This window comes from Pinus tabuliformis, chromosome X (assembly GCF_031772625.1).
Source record: "Pinus tabuliformis cultivar Carrire ecotype Pingquan chromosome X, CPIR1, whole genome shotgun sequence".
Taxonomy (NCBI): domain Eukaryota; kingdom Viridiplantae; phylum Streptophyta; class Pinopsida; order Pinales; family Pinaceae; genus Pinus; species Pinus tabuliformis.
Window position 1 is genome coordinate 27,797,548 of NC_142308.1, and position 21,432 is coordinate 27,818,979.

The following is a 21,432-nucleotide window of genomic DNA, read 5'->3' on the forward strand; positions in this document are numbered from 1 at the left end:
TCACAACTACTACTCAGTGCAGAAAAATAATACCTACTCACAGTACACAACAATATCCTTTATACATGTGTAGCAAATTATCAGAGTGCAACCAGCAAGCACCAATTACAATCCATATAAAATAAGATGATGAAACTACGTTACTGTTGAAGACCTTAAATTTGATGCTATGATGATATCACTGAAATTGTGTATTTGATAATGATTAGTACAATATATGAGTATTTGATATCACTGCACTTGAATGCTAAAACACTGTATCAAAGGTGAAGTGGTTGTTTCAGCTATAGAGTTATAACTGTGAAACCTTGCTTATTATACCAATACAACCTGATTATTCCTTAATTACTGTAACTAGGCATCATCAATATATATGTGGCATCTCTGTTCTTGAGAAACCCTTAACTTTTCATGGCATCAATACACAAAACCTTCACCAATCTGTCCTCAATCCTCTTGTCTTATTGAAGGAGAAGGGAATTAAATCTATGTTGACGAAAGGAGATTTGGACCAAGCTCTCCAATCAAATGTATAAACAATAGATTATATTGCAGAACGAGTAAACTATAACAAGTGATTCTTGGGTCTCGATTTTAAACAAATACGGCTCACTTTCACTGAAGGTAAACACCTCGACGCCCTTGTTGTATTGTGCTGCAGAGAGTCTTGATTTCTGCAGAGAGAAGATAGAGAGGTTGAGACCAATTTGATGTCATTTGTGGCCCTTTTCACTGAAGTAGACAAAGAGTTCGAGGTCAATTTGATAGGCCACTGTTCAAAGTGAGAAACTCTGCCACTGGAGGCAAATATAGCATGAGTAGGCTGCTGTCCTACAACAACAGGATACTGAAAGCTGTCTCTTTGCGGGCTATTCAGAATGGAATTCGATTTGCTTGCAGTTCGCTCAATCCTATGGACATCCTGATGGCCTCCCAGTGACTTAGAACTGTCGAACTTTCTTGAGCAATACCGACAAGGAAAAAACTTGGGGTTCAGGGCCCTGAGCGGAGCTTATGCCCTTGGAAGGAGAACCCTCTAACTGCGGTAACTCGTTATGGCCTTCCTTGTTTGCAGGAGTTTCGCCTCCTATAAATGCTTTTGCTGCATGGTCGTCACAGCTGAAGTTCGTGTCGTGTTGGATTTTTGTTGTTTCAGATTACATTCCTTCCAGACAGGCTGGCGCGCAGACAGGATAGACGAAGGGGCATTGAAACTTTTGGATGGCCTTCCAGCGGTGAAACATTACAATTTTTACAAACCCAAAGGACGAATAATCCTCATGTATTATTTCACATTCAAACGCTGTTGAAATGCAAACGTGCATGTGAGTAAACTTACATTCATTTCTATTGTTTGCCACCCAACTGTGGAGGGCTGATAGGATGGCCGGGAGTTGACGCTGCTTACTTGCAGAACTCTCTCGCGCAGGCCTCCTAAACTGCCCTACTGTGGTTCTTGTTCTTCAACTTCACACGACACGTTCAACGTAGACATTAATGCAATGAACGAGCATCAAAAGCACATCTCCATGCATCAAAAGCAGGTCATAGCACATCTCCATGCATCAACAACACATCTCCACGCATGAACAGCAAGTCACAGCACATCTCCACGTAGGATCGAACTATGGACCTTCAAAATGCAGAGAGATACGCTATACGCCCAAGGTTACTTGCATATACATTGAGACAAGGTTATTTGCAACTATAATCAGCAGTCATACGCCCCAGGAGGCGCAAACAAGCTCCGAAGTAAGCAATCAAAAACACTGTTTTCTTTCTCGGATTCCTACGCTTCAACAGTGAATCGTTTCAACAGTCCTCCAACTTCATTTGCTCTATTTTTAAACTAGAATGGAGAAATGTAATGGACCAGGCTGAACAGGGATGGATCCTTCCCTTTATGCCCACGATGGCCTTATGTATACTGACAAGAACCGACGACCTTATTTACGTGCATTTCTTAGGAGCAGTAACAATGATTTCAGAATCTAAATGGAAGATCTAAACTATGTTAGCGATTTAAATAATTGATGGTTCTTTATATCCCTCTTACCATTTGACAATTTTGTTGACTGTCCACACCATTTTTCATATCTTTATTGTTACGGTTGGATTGGTGCTTCACACCTAAATCCATAAGATTTCACTGTTACCTTTGCTCCATCCTTAGAACAATGTGGTTGCTTCTATACACAGAACATATTCCTCAACGCAGGATAATCAATGATCCAATGGAATGCAAACTTCGTGGCACAGAGGATGCCTAATCGACAACGACCCTGACTGCCAAACCGCGCTGCGAGACCCGGTTTCTGCAGCTCGAACCGCAACGACACTCTCAACGCGTCTAGATGAACAGGCTACCAACGTTTAGCAGAATGTCAGGTGAATGTTAGGCGACGGTTTAATGGAATATGGAAGATAGACAGGTAATGGCAGCGTATTGTACGGAGCAGGCTTTGTATGGAGCAGCGCTTTTAAATGGAGCGTTTATGGACAAAGAGCGCAGATAATGGCAGAGAATGAGAGCGCAGGTAGAGAGAGCGCGGGTATGGCAGACAGTGGTCAGAGAAGTCAGTCAGCAGCGGATTTTAGGCAGAAAATTCTCAGCAGGGAGCGCATGCAGTGTCAGGAGTATGGAGGCGCTTCTATATGGAGAGCAGACACCAGCAGCGGTATTAACAGGTTGCAGCTAAAATTTAGCTGAAGAAATATTCATGAGAAAATATTCATGAATTTCATGGTAGAAATAAACTGCACAGAAAGGCCATAAAACAAATGGCTCAAATTAATTACGCAGGGTAGGAATACGCCTGCTCTGATACCATGTTAAACACACATGGACAACAAAGGAATATGAAAGATAAAACATGACAATACAATTTTATTAACAACTGATATACATTTATAGTACATTGTTGTGACCGTTGGGTTTCACATCCCAAGGTCTCTTGGACTCCTTTGTCCATTCGGTTTCCACACTAACCTATTGAGGATTAGGTGTCCAACATATATGTCCTTCAAGGAGAGTTGTAATATCAATATTAGTTTATATGTCACTTGTACACCAAAGGAATTACGCATCTTCCTTGCACTAAAAGGTAGAAACTACTTATGGACAAAAAAAAAAAAAAAATCATTACAGATCTTCTTTGCACTAAAAGGTAGAGACTACTTATGGACAAAATTTAAAAAAAAAAAAAAATCATTATCAATTACTTGATCTCTTTATGTATAAAGTTTGATTTAAAATTGTGTTGATATGGACATTGAAGTATTTTATTAATGATAAACATTGAAATATTATTTTATTATTAACATTTTCAATTTTTTTTTAATGCAGGTATTTTTTTTTTTTAATGTAACAATGTGAAACGTCTTTTGACTCAAAAGTAATGTTAAAAAATTATATGACTAAAAAAGTATAATTTAACTATATTTGAAATGTCTTTAATGCATAGTCTAACTATTACACAGAATGGGTCAGGCATTTTTTATGGTCAATTTTATCCAAAATTTGGTACATGTCTTTTAAAATTCATAAGTTAAATTGTTTAATTTGTAAAGATGGAGTGTCTCAAGGGTTTTTCACAATGTTGAATCCATTTATCATTCAAAAGTGCATTTTAAACAAGAAGAAATCATAGTCATGTTGTATTATAGGAGTAAAAAAAACTATTTAATCTATTAATTAAAAGACGACTTTATTTAATATATTAAAAAAAACAATAAATTTAAAATATATATTATTAAATAAATAAATTTAATAATTAATCAAAACTATAATATTATTAAAAATTTAAAAATCATGCAACAGAAATATATATAATTTATCATAGCTTTTTCTTAGCTAAGAGCTCGTCTTCCTTGGACGTAAGGAAACAGGTTAATGGCCCAAGACCTAGAGACATCTCGCAGGAGTGAAATCCTACCTCAGTACAGACTAACAACATGTAATTCCAGGTAGCGTGGTTTTCCTTGACTAATAGTGATAAGTCAACCTGCGTTTGTGGATAACAACTAGTGGTGGTTGTCCTCATTGTTGGTTTGAAAACTGAGTTATGATAGGGTTTCCCACTATATGAAAAAATTATGATTTTTTTTTACTTTAAATTTATTTTTTAAATAATCTTTTTTCTTACGTAAATTAATTTTTTGTTAAAAAATTGATTTAAATTTTAATTCAAATCACATTTATGATTGTATTGGCTCTACCACTTTCGTTGGAGAGTCTTTAGAACCAGTGTGGACCCCAAACTAAACTTTGAACTAGTTGTGTGCATGGTAGCCAACAGGTTGTACCTTGTGCCTGTGCGGGATACAACAAATGAGGTGGTCATCTTTGGGATTTGCAGTTGTTGATGCACAAACAAATTCATAGGGAACTCTTAGTGGAGTGAGATCATTACGAAGCATTCTACAGTGGATCATGGTATCACGTTGAAACACATTATTGAAAAGGTTGGGGGGGACAAAGAAGAGGTATTTTGCTGCTTTGTTGACTTCAAAAAGCACTTTCACACAGTCCCTTGAGATAAGTTATGATCTAGAATGGAATAAATTGAATTCCTTTGCATTATAGAGTCGATGTCCATAAGCTCTATGAAGAGGTGAAAGTCAAAATTTGAACTTCAGTAGGCCTTTCATAAAGCTTTAGAAGTGACATTATAGTCAAGCAAGGCTGCCCTTTATCCCCTACTCTTTTTGGTTAATATATTGATAAACTAGAAAAGTGGTTAAATATGTAAGGTGGAGATGGTGTTCGATTGGGGGAATTTGTAATAAAGCTTCTTCTATATGCTAATGACCTTGTTTTGATTGCTAAATTAACCCATGGATTGTAGATGCACTTATATGCCCTTGAGCATTTATGTAAAGCAGTGGGGATGCAAGTCAATACTAACAAGACCAAAATAATGATTTTCTCTAATAAAGGAAGCACAACCAACATATGTTCTTCTTTGAAGGCAACATTCTTGAAGAAGTAAATTTGTAAAAGTACCTCAGGATTTATTTCAACAACAAACTTAATTGGGAGGAATGCAGAAAGAAGAGAATTTTAGGAGGGTGGAAAGAATTATATGCTCTCCAAAACTAGTAGAGAGGCAGAGTTATGGGATTGGAAAACAATTAAAATGCTTTTTGGACTCTATTTTGTCTACTGATACTATATGGGTGTGAATTGTGGGCTAGAAGCACTTTCGTCTCAAAATGGAAACAAATTGAGAAAATCCAAAAGTGATTGATCATGATCAAGTTCAAAATAAAAAGTTTGGTTCCTTATGATATAATGTTGAGTGAAACAAGAGCATCTCCCTTCGAAGTAATTGCTATGGTGCATCTCATAATATATCTAAAAAGAATTAACCAAATGGGAGTAGGTATATGGCCTAAAGTTATCTTCAATGAAAGCATGAGTAAAAGAAATTAAACATGGATGAGACAAAACAACAAATGGATGCAAAAATGGAATATCTGCCTCAATTCCTATCCCACAAATAGTAAGGAGTTAAAGAATTTTGTTATGGAGAAGTTTCGTAAGCGTATATGGGGAAAAGAGTTGGGAAGAAAGAAGAAGTACTATGTTGAGGAATTCGACCCCACTTTTGATCCCCAACAAAAAGAGTACATTAGAGCTAGCATTTCGTGGAGAGAAAAGGTTCTTATTGGTGTGAAATGGGATGGTGGAAAAGACCTAAAGAAGCTTGGGAAGAATGGGTGTGTACTTTTTGCACTTCTGGGGCAGTTATGTGAATATGTTAGCATCAGTCCCTTAGCATTGTCTTTTCAATGAGGGGATTGTTAGAAGGTTGGACCAACTCATCATCAATTTGAATAAAAAAAAGATTGAATTGCAAAAGGCAAAATGCAGGGGATTGATGGTCCCATAGACTCTTTTTAGTTTCATGGATGTTAAAATATCATTTATTCTGTAATTTTTATTTTGGGATGCTTATATTGATTTTGATATGTAACTAATATTATGTATTTAACAAAATTATTATTTGAAGGTGTAAAGAATATATTTATTTTAAAGTAGGGGGTGATATTATGAAATTTAGATAATTATTTGGTTGTTTATGAATAAAATTTGTCTGAAAAGTAAATAAAAATAGAGTTTTAAATTTTGATATATCTTTGATGGTTTTAGTTTCTACCATTTCTCAGGTCCAAATCTCATAGGGAGGAGTTGAGGATGGAAACCACTTTTGGGGAAATTAAACTATCCTAAGGGGCGTTCAAGCTCGATTGAGATTTGCATAATCCTTGTAATAACATCCCACTATGGGTGGATCATGGGGAGGGGTTGAGGATTGAAACCACTATTGGGGAAATTAAACTACCCTAAGAGACATCCAAGCTCGATTGAGATTTGCACAATCTTGGTTATATCATCCCATTGTAGGTAGATCGTCCATCCAATTGATGAGTTGGCCCTGCCTAGACTCGGCCTAATTGCCAACAAAAACAAAACAAAAAGTTTTTTTTATAAAGTCAATTAACTTGTATTTGAATCACGAAATTTAGATATACTTGTAAGTCCAAAATTAAACGTATGACTATGGATTGAGTCAAATTAAAAGGAGTTTACTTAGTTCAATTTTTCAAAGAATAGAGTCAAATTCAAAGGAGCTTACTCAACTAAATTTCTCTAAAGAATAAAGTCAAACTCAAGAGTCAAAACATAATGAAAAGGTTTATTTCATCACCAGGTGAATTTTTTGCCAAAGTTGTGTGAAACTTGCTTTCTACTTTACCCCTTCAAAGTTAATCTTGCATAGAGCTAAATATTCACTAAGATACCATGACTAGAAGAGTTACCTCGACGGGGAATCACTCCAATAATTGTGGTCTAAGTTTAGCTACACAAATCTAGTTTCTCCTTAGAGTGAGAATTTCGCCTTGTGCCATGAACACACTCGGCTTTTTCCATAGTTCTAGCATAGAGAATCATTGGTGATAACCTAAATTTTGTCACGCTTAACATTATGTTGCACTCATTAGATACACAGCTTTTCATAGAGTCACATGGGATTTGATTTTGATAGATAAATTTTCAAACAATTAGTTGTAGGAGGTCCAATAGATGATTGCTTTCTCTCTATCTCTTAATCTTCTCGGCACTTGTACACTATAGTTTTACTATATTGATGTGCATGAATTATAACTCCTCATCTTCCTTTGATTGTATTTTTTATTCGTCTTCAAAGTGTAAATAAATTATTTTCACATTGTTATTGGTCAATAGACTCATACTCTTGTTCAAAGCTTCACATTGTTCATGTATGTTATAAATCTAATGAAAATTTAGAGTTGAGTCAACATTCATATTATTGCAACAGTTGTGCATGTTGATTTAGGCATTTGTGTTTTGTATAACTTAATGCTTCAATGATTTTCACAACATAATTTAGTGATTATGTATGCTAGTTGAGTTAGGCGTTGTTGTTGTTGTGCCAATTGTTCTCAAATGAGTTTAGATCGATTTGGTATTAAACTATCTTTTCACTTAATTTTTTAGAGTTTGTACATAGTTTTTAGTAATACTCACTCTATGAAGGGAGGAATGGAATAAGAAATGCATAAAGTATTTTAACTACTCAAGATACAAGTAGCTGTTCTTGAAAACGAGGTTGGGACTATGCATGGGAAACTCACTAATATTGTGGGCCAATTGTTACATACATTAACATCCTATATCAAAATATTACATATTGTTTTCTACTAGAAACCATACCAGAGCAATCTCAATAGAAAATTGAGTAGCGTTAACGAAGCTCTATTGTCAAATATGGATTCCTAACTCAAGTGGAAACCAAGGTTGAGATTTCACCCATGAAAATAAGAGGGACATCATTTGACTTTATGATTGGTTGAGGTACTAAGATTCCTTATATGAAGTACAAAAATTCATAAATGAAGATAAAGTTATATTCACAAAGTCACACATGTGACAAGACACTTGTCTATGGTATAGGAAGTAATATGAGAATAGACAAAGCCTCAACACCACATAAGCCTCACCATGGATTGATTTACAAGTTGTTGTCTAGGACAAATTCTATCTCGTCAAATATTAGAAGGAGTAACAACAACAATGGTATTACATGTGAGATAATTCCAACCTAGGAGTACATCAATGTATCTAGGAGTTTAGCCATTACATTGTTCACCTTAAAGTGATGGACAAAGAAGTAAAGTCGGTGATGAAATTCAATGGTGAGAAGCTCTTGTCAGTTAGAAGGAGTTAGAGATGTTCAACATCGACATTACTGAAGATACTTGTTGAAAGGTTAATTTGGTAGAAGTTAAGAATAATTGGAGGAATCCTAATAATGTTATTAGTGGCCACTTTAGGGAAGAAGAACATTGCAAAGGATGGCACAACAAAAAACCCATTAAATAAAAAATGTAAAAGATGCCTAAATCCAAGTCACTAAAGGAAGGACATATGTAACATCCCCAGGATGACCCCTTGTATATATTCAACATATTTTGTATATTTTATTAGGATAGTGAGTTGGGTTGTGATGAGCTTACATACACATGTATATATATGTATGTATTGCTTTGGGGCCTACATGCCTATGTTTATATGTTTTGAGGCTAGAATGCCCATGTGATTAAGGTTGGAGAGAATATGTGCTAAAAGGCCAGTGAGCCTAGTGATGTAATATGTAATCACACCCATGTTGATAAAATACACAACTTCTACATATTGAGTTAGAATAAAGAAATTGGGGGTAGGGGTGGGGGGGGACGCTAAGACCCCATGAGAGGGAAACTTGAAAAGACATAACCATGACATGATTCCTAAGCCAAAAAAAATTAAAGTATTCATAAAGTCACCTTATGAAAAATAACCTAAAGTAAATAGGACATGGTATAAACCTAAGTCACAATTTTATATTATAACTTAAGTCCAAAAAGTGAAGGGGTGAATGGTCTACATGAGTTTCCAAGTGGTGAGGGTGATTTCCTTAAATGACACGATGGAAATACCACATGTACACACCAATCATATTTTCCTTTATTTGACTATCATTTCGTCATCATTCTTCCCTGGTTCTTTGTTGCTTCATGCTAGAAACTAGAGGGTAAGTGAGATTGGATAACCACCAAGCCTTATGACCCGACAAATAATTGTGAATTCCTCGGTAGGATTCTATTGGCAATTATCCTTGGGTCACCTTTGGTAATGTTAGATCCTATAAGGCGGATTGTTTGGCTTGGATTTCCCATTATGAGACCTATTGAGGGCGTTGGAACTCCCAAAGTCACAATACTATGAGACTTCATGGTTGGCGTATGCCATAAGCCCTAGAAGGGTAGTGGCACAACTAGATGGACTATAGAGATATAGAACGGGGTGCATTACCTTTGGTTGTGTAAGTTAGGAGATGAGACATTTTAGGTCGGGAGGTTGTTGAAGTTGGTTCCTTGGCCTAGTACTTGCTTAGTACTAACTATGTGACCAAAATTGGCTCTAGGTGAGCATATTCCTTGGTGGAGTCATACCCCAATTTGAGGGTGACCCACTAGTGAGAGATTTAGAGTAGTGGGGTCTATGACTAAGTGGAATGTCTGAAGTCTGCAACTCGTTGGTGATTTATAAATGATAATTGTTCCTATTATGTTATTATATGCTCAATGTTGTGAATATTCTTTTGTGTACATGTTGTGCTTGTATTTTATGTGTTATGTATTTTTTGTTGTTATTTTGGTCATGTTAATGATCTAAATTTAAACAAGAATGCAACAAGTTACAAATATAACCACAAACACAAAGATGCAGCAGAAATAACACTTCATTTCATTAATATCAAATACTGAAATATGCTTATAAACATAATGGAAATAAGTCTAGCTCGGGCGATGGTAGCTTATCTCTGAGAAATTATGTGGCGGCTACGTGCCTCTAAACTATGTTACAATGAGGCTTAAGGGCCTATTTATTATTGGAAAACATGAAAAAAACCCTAAACAACCAAAACCCTAACCCCATGAGATGTAACGCCAAGAGTTTGTGGGCCTCGTTGGGGTTAGTTGGGCAACCAACTTCTGGAGGTCATAACTTGGTCATATTATCTCTATTTGACGCGTACGATACCTTGTTGGAAAGGTCTCTCTGAGTCCTACAGTTTTTTCCGTAGGACCCTACCTATGGTTATGGGCCTTGTTATCTCAAAATCAGACCCTGGAAGGCTGCTAACCAGGAAGACCTTAAGTAACTATTTCAAACCTGCTTTAGGCTGAGGCTTAGCCTCCCCAACCTGAGAGGGTTCTCTCAAAGGATTAATGTTTTTGATTATGATTAAGATGGCTAACTCTTGTGAAACAAAGATAGAAAAATGTAATTGGTGGAAACACAACTAAAAAGTATCCATTGGGCTTATGGAGTCAACATTGTTTCAGTATGACAATGATATCAACCTTACATAGAAGTCAGGGCATTCAGGATTCAACACATTTATAACATACCAGCAACATATAGGACCACACAGTCTATGAATGTATAAAGGAAGTTAGAGCACCATGAGTGATTTCTAAGTAATTACACATTCATACTACTGCAAATATTGAGAAAAGAATAATACAACACATTCTGAGCATCGAATCCCTCTTGATTCCTGAGAAGCAAAGCCAATCTTGCATTACTAAACAGAGTCTTTACATAAAGCCAAATATCAGAGCTTTTTTGAATAATTTTCCAACCCTTGGTACATTGCCCTCTCTCCTATATATAGAATTCTTTTACAAGGCTGAGATTCCTCCTCCAACATGAGGGGAACTCGAATTCTACTTCTTATGACACCTATTCAAACTTTAACTACCTATTAAATGTAACAAACTGCTAACTAGACTTTTTAGAGATCTAAGGCAAATATGAGTCTAACTCCATATCATGCTAATAATAGCATTAATTACAATCAATTCTCGTTCTTTGACAAGTGGTCTCTTTTAGTTTAGTTGTGGTAGGTGTTTGTAGCTGCCTGCTGGCCCTTAATGTCACATCTTCTCCATTGCTCCTGAAAAGTAGGAAACTGCCCCTGTTTATCTGCTTTTGGTTTTCCTCAAAGATATTCGAAACCAATGAACTATGTCCTTCTTCTTTGATTATACAAAAATATATTAGAATGCCACATCCTTGATGTGCTGTCGACCTTTTCCATGTGTGAAGACAAGACCTCCTCCAAGCTGTCTGACATATCATGAACTGTAGTAACTCTGATCACTTTATAACAAAAAGTTTAGAGTTCGAATATATGTCTCTTCCACCTGTTTCTTCCCTTGCTGAATGTTGACACCTGTTACATGATCCTTTGAAGAGATTCCTTTTTCAAAAATTTCCCCTTGGTCCCTCAAAATTGGTTGACTGAGTTTTAATTATGTAGCTACAGCAGTTTCGTAGCGCGCTACGAAACTGCTGTGCGTTAGGCATCATCTTCAGCAGTTTTGTAGCGCACTACGAAACTGCTGTGTAATCACCAAAACACAGCCTAATACCAAAAATTTGCTATCTTGAGCTTCCTTATATTTAAACATTCTTTTCAACTGCTCCAAAGCTTTTCAAAACTGAGTGGAAATGTATGATTCTTCAAGAAAAATTATAACAAGGAAAACCATCAAAATTTGGAACATAACCTTACTTGATGTGTGGTTTCCTTAAGGAGATCTTTCCCGCTGCCTTAGCTGCAGCTTCAACTCTTCAATTTGCTTCTTCATGACTCTGATCCCAGCTCTCAGCTTTGTATTGACCTTTCTAATGAATTGTGCTTCCTTTATTGCAGGGACAGTCCAGCTACGGAATTGAACATTACAGTCGACCACCTCGGGTATTTGAAATGTTTTGTCCTCCCACCGAGCTTGCATTTGGTTAAAATAAGCTTCCTTGATTGCATGTTTCCTGGAGGCTTTCTTCAGTCTAGCAATTTCAAAGTTTGCCAATTCCAACTTCCTTTTCAACTCTTCAACACTATCTTCTTCTTGAAGGGTAACTGCTTTACCTTTATCTTTTCCTTCATGAGACTGTGTTATCTCCTCTGTTTCATCTGCTCCTGGCAGTACCTCTTGTATGTGTTTGAAATTCCTCGTTATGGGTCTTCTTGGCTTAAAGACAAATTGAGCAACCTGATCATCAAACTTGAGTTTTTTCGAGGCTTTGACTCTCTTAGCCTTGTCTTTTCCTGACTCTATCAAATCTGCTTGAACCAGGGGAGATTCTTCAATATCAATGGCTTGCAGTAAATCATTCAAGTCTCCCTTTGAAACAGGGCTTTCCTCAATAATCACTGACTTGCCTTTTTCTTTAGCTACCTGGCTCCTAGTCCTTCTTCTTTGGACTCCTTCACCTGTGTTTGATTCATGTGCACCTTCTTTGATCTGAGTTTTCTCTTTAAGGGACTGCTGGGGTGTATCTTGGATAATCAGTGGCTTGGTGGATTCCCTTACTTGTTTCCTAGCCTTCAACTTTGCAAACCTCCTGGATCTTGTTTCTACCTGATGACCAGTTGTTGTTGGAAGATCTTTTGCAGCTTGAGGACTGAGACCAGTCTCATTCTTGAAACCAGACATAAACATGAATGTGGGCCAGTCCCTACCTACTTTATGGAGTTCATGCGGCACGATAAACTTAACTAAGCCGTGGTGAAACAATGAGGTCTCACAAGCTTCTTTCCTTAGCTGCACCTTGTCACACATTTTGCTTAAACTACGAAATAAGTAGAAAGGTAAATCAAGAGATATCTTTCCTGTGAAATGCATGAGAAGCTTAAAATGATATGAATACACCTTATTTTATCTCCCTTCACAGGTAAGGTACCTCTGTATGCAGGTAAGCAAATTGGCATATGAGTCCTTGACATAATTTCTAGGCACAAACTTGTTTAAATCTGAGTCAATGAACTCGGGCTTCAGAAATTCTTTGCAAGGGGTCATATCAAATTTGAAATTCTTAAACCAAGTTTCTTGTCCCCTTGGAATCTCAGTAACTGTGGATATTACCTCTGGTGATACTTGCAATTCGAACATCCCAACCTTTGAATTTAGTCCTCTGAAATTCAAAGCAAATTCCTTGGTGATTTGTGCATGACCTCCCTGGAGTTTCTCGCAAAAATTCCAACATCCAACCTGCTTGAACGCATGCTCAACTTCTATGCTCTTCAGGATAAGGTCTAAACCTTCAGGTTCGTTCCTCAAACATCTCCCTGATCTGTGCTCTTTCCTTTCTGTAGATCCTTCCATGAGACCTCAGCGTAATGAAGGTTAGATATACTAGCGCTGCTCAATCTTCGAACTCTGCCTCGCTTGAATGGCTGCCTCACTTGATATACAATGCATTCAAATTGAACGTTTGTATATTTGTTCCTCATGCAATGAATACAATCATAATTAAGACTATGAATACCTGGATTTTCTTGGAACTTGCAATCCGAGCGTACCAAGGTACCTAGCGACTGTAATGATGGAGATAAGCGGTTGGACATGATATGTGGAGTGTATAAGTTGACAGTGAATGATGCAACCATAATTGAACTTGACAGATTTGATAGTTAGGAAAGATTTACTACGGATTGCACAAATCTCTGATTTCATAGCGCAGCCAGTGTAAAATCTGGATTATGCGCTACGAAATCACCTAAAGCATGTTGCGCTGTGAAAACACCTAAAAATGATTTATGTGCTACGAAATCACCTAAAGGGCTTTGTAGCACATAATAACCTTTGAACAAAGCCGACACATGGAAGTTGTGTGAGTTATGAGACCAGTGATGAATGAGGATGAATGGTTGATGAATGGTTGACCTTTATTTAAGCATACCATCAAGACTCCTAAGATTCAGACTCTAAGACAAACAAAAATCAAACCTAGACTAGCACCGAACCTTTACCCTCAAACTAATGTGAGCAATTTGGGAATTAGAATTCTTAAGTGATAACATGCCTGCTGTGGACCTAAAAAAAAATGTTGTTTAGGGGGTCAAAACTACTCCAGATGTTTAGGACCTAAAAAACTACTAAAAATAGTAAATGCTGAAATTAAAAGGGAAACAAATGAAACTAACTAGAGGTCTACGTAGAATAGGTGGGTGACCACCAATATCCACCTGGATCATTCCTCCCCCCTTAGGAAGCAATGGTCCCTGTTGCGTGCAGAGCCTCCATGAGGTGAGGAAATTTCTGTTGAACCTTGTCCATGGTGAACCACTTGCCTTGCTGCAGGAGTTGGCTAGCTTTAACAACTCGATATAGTTGGATGTCGAGTGTTTTGACCTGTGTGTCCATAATCCGATCAGTTGTGTCCTGTTCCACGTAGTCTAGATTTAACTTTGTTGATGTGAGCTATTCTGTAATGTTTGACGTGTCAAGTAATGGTGGGAAGTATGGTCGAAGACGGTCCACATTGAACACTGGGTGCAAACCAAGGAATGGGAGAATGCTAAGCTCAAAATTATTTTCTCCCAAAACCTTGGTAATGGTGTAAGGACCATATCAGAGTGGTCTAAGCTTCCAATGGGCTCCGGTAAGGCATTTTTTCTGCAAATGCAACCAGACTTTGTCGCCACTTGAAACTTGTGTGGCACCTGATGTTGATCATGTCGTTGCTTGTACTTGGCATTTGACTTCTCCAGGATGTCATGAACCTACTAGCAGATGTGTTGGATGTGTTCAATAAATCTGGTCGCTTTATCCGCCTTGGACGATACATGTGTGGATTTTGTCTGTGTAGTCACATGAGGCATGACAACATCAAATAGACACAACAGTTGAAAACCTAGACCCACTTGAAAGGGATTGCGACCAGTCGAGCTATGGAGAGCTCTATTATAACTGTGCTTCACATATGGAAGACTCTCATCCCGAGTTTGAGGATTCTTGGAGTTGTACATGCGGAGTATGTGCACTATCATCCCGTTGATGACCTTTGCTTGTCCATCAGTTTGGGGATAGAAGGCAGCTGACTTGGTGAGCTTGGTGTCCAATAGTGTCCAGAGGCTTGACCAAAATGTGCTTAGGAACCTATTATCCCGATCTGAAATAATCGTCTGTGGGATCCCAAAATGTACCCATACTCGTTCAAAGAAGAGTCTGACTATGTCCTCTATTGTGATACTCTTCTTGTAGGTTGCCAATATAGCCATCTTAGAAAATCTGTCCATGACCACAAATACACAGTCATTACCATGTTTGGTAGAAGGGAGGCCAAACATATAGTCCATGGAGATGGATTCCCACGGCTGGCTGGGAGTAGGTAGAGGAGTGTACAAGCCTTGCTTCTTGATGGATGGCTTGGTGATGGCACAGGCAGTGCAAGATCTGATATATTTCCCAACATCCACTTAGAGTTTGGGCCAATAGAAGTAATTTTGTATTATAGCCACAATTTTCTCCACCCCAAAGTGTCCTGCGATCCGACTGTAGTGCAACTCCAAAATTAATTTGGCACGCTCACTTGAAGGAACACAAATGTGGCCCAGGTAGCATAATAATGCGTCTTGGAGGTGGAAATCAGGAACTTGCTTCCCATCTACTACAATTTGGTATGTGGAGGTGAACTCTGGATCATTTTTGTATAGTTGCGGCCATCCATAGGTCTCATGACCACAAGTTGAGAACGATAGTTAGTGCTGCAACTGGGGGCCGACTGAGGTAGTCTGCAACATGATTGGTGCTGCCCTTTTTGTATTTAATGTTCAAGTGGAATTGTTGCAGATATGTAGACCACTTCTGATGATGATCATTTTGCAACTTCCCCTGTCTATATAAACTAAAGAGGTCGATGATCGGTGTGGATGACCATCTCCTTCCCCAGAATGTAGTGCTTCCACTGTCGGCAAGCCTTCACAATGGAATACATTTCTTTATCATAGGTGGTGTAATTACAAATTGTCTCAGAAAGTGTCTCACTATGATAAGCTATTGGATGCTCGTGTTAGGTGAGGACTGCACAAATAGCATAGTTTGAGGCATCTGTATCGATTTCAAATGACCGATGCAGGTATGGCAGTGTGAGGATTGGTGCAAAGCAGAGGTGGCACTTCAACTCAACGAACACCTTTTGTTGGGATTTGGACCAGGAAAACTTTTCTTTCGCTCCACCCTTAGTAATCTGACTCAAAGGCCAAGTAATATGGGATAATCCCAACACGAACTTCTGATAAAATTTGCAAGGCCCAAAAATTTGCGAAGCTCCGTTAGAGTGGTCGGGGCTAGCCAATCCCAAATGACTTGGATCTTGGTCAAGTCCACATGCACGCCACGCTCATTTATGATGTACCCCAAGTATTGGACCTGGCTCATGCCAAATGTGCATTTCTCTAAGTTGGCACATAGTTTGTGATGACGAAGGGTTTGAAGGACCTGTCGAATGTGTTGCAAGTATTCTTCCCAACTCTTGTTAAAGATGAGGATGTCGTCCAAATAAACCACCACGAATGAGTTGGTGAAGGGCCACAAGATGTCATCCATTAGCCTCATAAAATTAGCAGGGGCATTTGTCAACTCGAAGGGCATAACCAACCATTCAAAAAGGCCTTCCTTGGATTTAAAGGCAGTCTTCCATACATCTGTGGGCTTTATTGGAACCTGGTGATAACCAAACTTCAGATCGATCTTGCTGAAATACTTGGCCCCCTTGAGTTGGTCCAGAAGGTCATCAATCCATGGGATTGGATACCTGTTCCTGACAGTGATTTTGTTTAATGCTCGATAATCAATGCAGAGCCTCTAGGTTCCATCCTTCTTCTGTACCAGTACAATCGGGTTCCCACAAGGCGAGGAACTTGGTTTGGATGTGCCCTTTTAAAAAAAACTCCTGGATTTTCCGCTTGATATCTTTATTTTCCATAATGGAGCGACGATATATCAGCTCATTGGGCAGAGGTGCTCCAACAATCATATCAATTGAATGCTTACCTGACAATGCAAGGGTACCCCTGTGGGTGAGGAGAAGATGTCCCTGTATTCTTCCACGACTGCATCCACCTGCTTTTGCTGCTTGGAGAAACCCTTCCTAGGGGCCATGGACGTGGCTACGACCTTCCCCTTACTTTGAGACCGAATCAGAAAGAAAACAAATTTCCCAGTCTAGGAGATGACCTTACTGCATTTCTTAGCAGAGATCAAAGAGATGGTGGTAGGTGGGGCTACCTCCGATATCTTGTATAACTCAGTACCCAAAGACATAATGACAGAGCGAGGTCTAGACTCATATACAGGATGTCGCTTCCATAAGTATGGTTGTCCTAATAATACATCATAAACTTCAAGAGGAGAAACATCACACAGTACCTCATCCGTGAAGGGATTGATGTTGTAGGGAAGGTAGCATTGCTGGCTGACGCAGAGATCTCGTCCTATGTGAAGCCACCCGATGGTGTACGACTGTGGATGTGTTGTAGTCGTAGGCCCAATCGCTTCACGACCTCTACTAAAATGAGGTTCTTTTGGATCCCATTGTCGACAATGAACTGCAACAGAGAACCCTTCACCCACATCTGTGAGTGGAATAGGCACTCCCCCTCTTCTGGATCTTCAGGCTCAATCTTCTGGATCTTGGTGGTGGCCACAGTGGCACTGGGCTCCATGTTAATGATATTCTTCCCTTTGTCATTCCCCTTGTTGGGTTCTGACTCAGAGTTGGAACATGCGTCGGACTCAGAAGCCTTCATCTCGGCCACCAGTGACTACTTGGCCCGACACTCACTTGTGTTGTGAGTGGAGCTCTTATGGAACTCACACCACTTTCCCGTGTCCTTATCTGTCTTCGTGGCATTGTTCTTTTCTTATGGCTTCAGTGGGTTTTCCAGGGTCACCTCGCTTTGGCTTTCCCTTTGCTCTACGGTTTCAGGGCGCCTTTCCATTGCTTTGGATTCACAGATTCAAAGTCTCACTTTTTCTGTTTAAGCTTATGTTGTATCTTGACAGCATATCGGTATGTTGTTCCAAGCGAGGAGAGGTCCAGGAACTCCATCTCATCTTGGATGTACCTGTGTAGGCTGCCACAGTACTTGAGTACCAAATGTTTATCAGAATCCTTGATACCCAAGTTTGTGCGAAGGGTATGAAAAACATTGGTAAACTCTGGCACGTCTTGGTCCCTTCGTTGTCGCAGTGTGGTCCACTTTATGTATTTATCCTCATAGCTCCTGACAGGGTAGTACTGCTCCTTGATGGTGTCCTAAAACGAATCCTAAGTGGGTGCGACCGAAAATAGTGAGGGCGTACTTTCATCCTTATGCTCGCAGTAGGTTTCCCACTAGTCCTTGATGTGGGGGACAATTTTGAGAAGAGCAAAAGTAATATTTTCTCGGCTGGAAAAATCATGAACATAAAAATATCCTTATAGCATATGCAACCATTTATCTATGGCGTCCACATCTATTTGACCCTCAAATATGGGAATGTCAAAGTTAACTTGTACCTTAAAGGGTGTGGTGCTTCTAGAGTAGCTGTTGGAAGTAGATGTGTCACCCCTGGGTAGCCGTTGAAGGATATGGGAAAAGTTGTCCATCATCGCGTTCCTTTGTCGCTCGAGGGCTTCTTCGAGCAAGATTTTGATAGGATCTCCTGCCCCCTCATCTTTGTTTTCTTCCACCATGGGAGGTTGTCAGGATTTGTGAGGCTGGTCTTGCAAAGGTTCGACCATTTCAAGCCATAACTCCTTATATCCCGACCTCGTTGGGGACATGCAAAGAAAAACAGAGAACGAGCAACCCACTCTGATACCTTTGATCCAAATTTAAACAGGAACACAACAAATTACATATATACCCATAAACACAAAGATGCAGCAGAAATAATACTTCATTTCATTAATATCAAATACTGAAATATGCTTACAAACAAAATGGAAATAAGACTAGCTCGGGCGATGGTAGCTTATCTCTTAGAAGAGATGTAGCAGCTACATGCTTTTGAACTGTGTTACAATGAGGCTCAAGGGCCCATTTATTATTGGAAAACATGAGAAAACCCTAAACAACCAAAACCCTAACCCCAGGAGATGTAACGCCAAGAGTTTGTGGGCCCCGTTGGGGTTAGTTGGGTAGCCAACTTCCTGAGATCATAACTTGGTCATATTATCTTCGTTTGACACGTACGATACCTTGTTGGAAAGGCCTCTCTGAATACTACAGGTTTTGCCACAGACCCTTTCTCATGGCTATAGGCTTGCTGCAGACCTAAAAAAACGTTGTTTAGGTGGTCAAAATTGCTTCAGAAGTTTAGGACCCAAAAAACTGCTAAAAAATAGTAAATGTTGAAATAAACAAGGAAATAAATGAAACTGACTGGAGGTCTAGGTGGGATAGGTGGGTGGCCACCATATCCACCTGGATCAGTTAGTTATACATTCCATGGTAGTATCTATGAAACATTCATGACAAAATCAAATTATGGTATAGGGGTACCATAATGGAGGAATTATTTTAGGTAATGCTCCCAAAATATGTTACAAAGTAGTTAAAATGATACTGATTGGAATTGGAGCCTGGTGGCATGTAGTGTTGGTATCGAAAGTTTTATGAACCTAGTTAAACAAGAAAAATTTAAAGTGTATCAACTACATAATTAGAATGGTAAAATAATGAGTTAGACAAGAGGTTGGACCCACAAGCTGAGAGACATGTTACTTTGATCAACTAAATTTATTAGTTCATTAATTCAACTACACCTCCAACGCATCTATATAATTGACTTGTCTACTCGATTGACCCACTTACTTAGCTAATGACAGGTTACAATCATTGATTGTTAAGTTGAGTCATCTCCCTAGAAAAAATTGGTAACAAAGGAAAATTTGAGTTGCAATGTTCCTTAGCTACGTGGATGGGGGTGCTACAACATAACATGTAAAAAAATTGTTTCCTATTACAATTTTGCAAGCATAGAGGATATTCCAAGAATGAATATTAGCATTTATATTGACATGGGCCCTATATGTCAATCATGGCTAAGCATGGACAAAAACAGACATGAATACTTGACATCATATTGAAAGGCATTTTCTTGATGACAATCACACATACTATCCACGTTGAGTGTGAGAAACTATTCTCAATTAAGATTCATTTCAAGAATCCATGAATATGTGGATCTTCTTTAATGAATTATTCACTTGTGAATCAAATATTTAGTAGCATTTTATGTTGCACAGTAAAGAAATATATTTATACATAGGCTCAACCTACACATAGTGTAGTAGAAGCGCCTTGTTACAGATCTCCTTATGCACCATTTTCTCATGTTGCACGCCCTATTAATGAATTGAAGTCTAACCAAGTCCACTTTAGATGGGATGTTTCACAACAAAAGCATTTAATGAGATCAACCATTGAGTTATGTGTATATTCAATAAGCCTTTGAAATCACGGTGGATTCTTTTAAACATATCATAGTTGTAGTAATGATGTAGCAATGAAGGCCATTTACATATCACTCTAACACTCTTTCCCTGGTTATTCTAAATTATTTAGTCTATAACTAAGAGATGTACACACTCATTCAAGTAGTGAAGTGCTGGCAATATTATATGCTTGACAAACTAGAGACTACCATTCATAATAACCGTAGGACTCTCTAATTCCTTTAGACTTAGAGAAATATTGAGAATGCATGCTACATGAAGTGAATAATTTATTTGTAGTTATTTAAAAACGTGATCAAGTACCAAAATAAAGCATAGATAAAGTTGAAACTTTTCTATTGTGACCATATGTAGTTTAATTGATAGTATTCACACAATTTGAACAATTTGGTTTTAGCTTTTTCAAGAAGCTTATAGACACATTTTGTAGTCTTGTAGAAATATGTGATGGCTGCAACAAATGAAGAGTCAAGTGACTACATGTTGAATGAACACTTCTCTGTAAATTTTGTGTTATTTGTGTTTCTTATTGAGATTCTTGATCACACCTATTATGCAAAACACATCATTCTAATAATTTAGGACACTATGGAGTGGAGAAGATGGACAACAATTTGCATAGGTATATAAACTAGCTAAATATTGTACAAATGGTAGAAAATGTGTGAGAAGTTGTTTCCTCTACAACATTTTGAAGCTATTAAATCGAAACTTGGGAAAATACATTCCACTTCCATTGTCGATCAAAGCACGAAATTAGAATCTAATGGATTTTTCAAAGGTCTGCCAACAAGAAGTACAACTAGTGTCTATTTAACAATAGTCACAAATCATTTTAACAAAATGCTCATAATGATGCCATGCAAGAATATAGTCTCAACATAATAAGGCACATGATTGTTTTGAGTAATCTTGCGTGCATTTTCATTTGCTATCATTGATCATATACGACCATGAAAATATATTTCTCAACTACCTTTTGTAGGGGGGCATGTTGATTATTGGATGTTAGGTTGAAAAGAAGTATTAATTTTCAACCACAAACAAATGGTTAGATAGAG

The 21,432-nt window shown here is 38.2% G+C and overlaps 1 protein-coding gene across 2 annotated transcripts in view; it reads left to right on the forward strand.

Moving 5' to 3' along the window:
- The window catches only part of LOC149138156 (homogentisate phytyltransferase 1, chloroplastic-like), a 259,467-nt gene that overhangs the window by 43,019 nt on the left and 195,016 nt on the right, over window positions 1-21,432 (forward strand). The gene's annotated exons all lie outside the window — the stretch shown is intronic.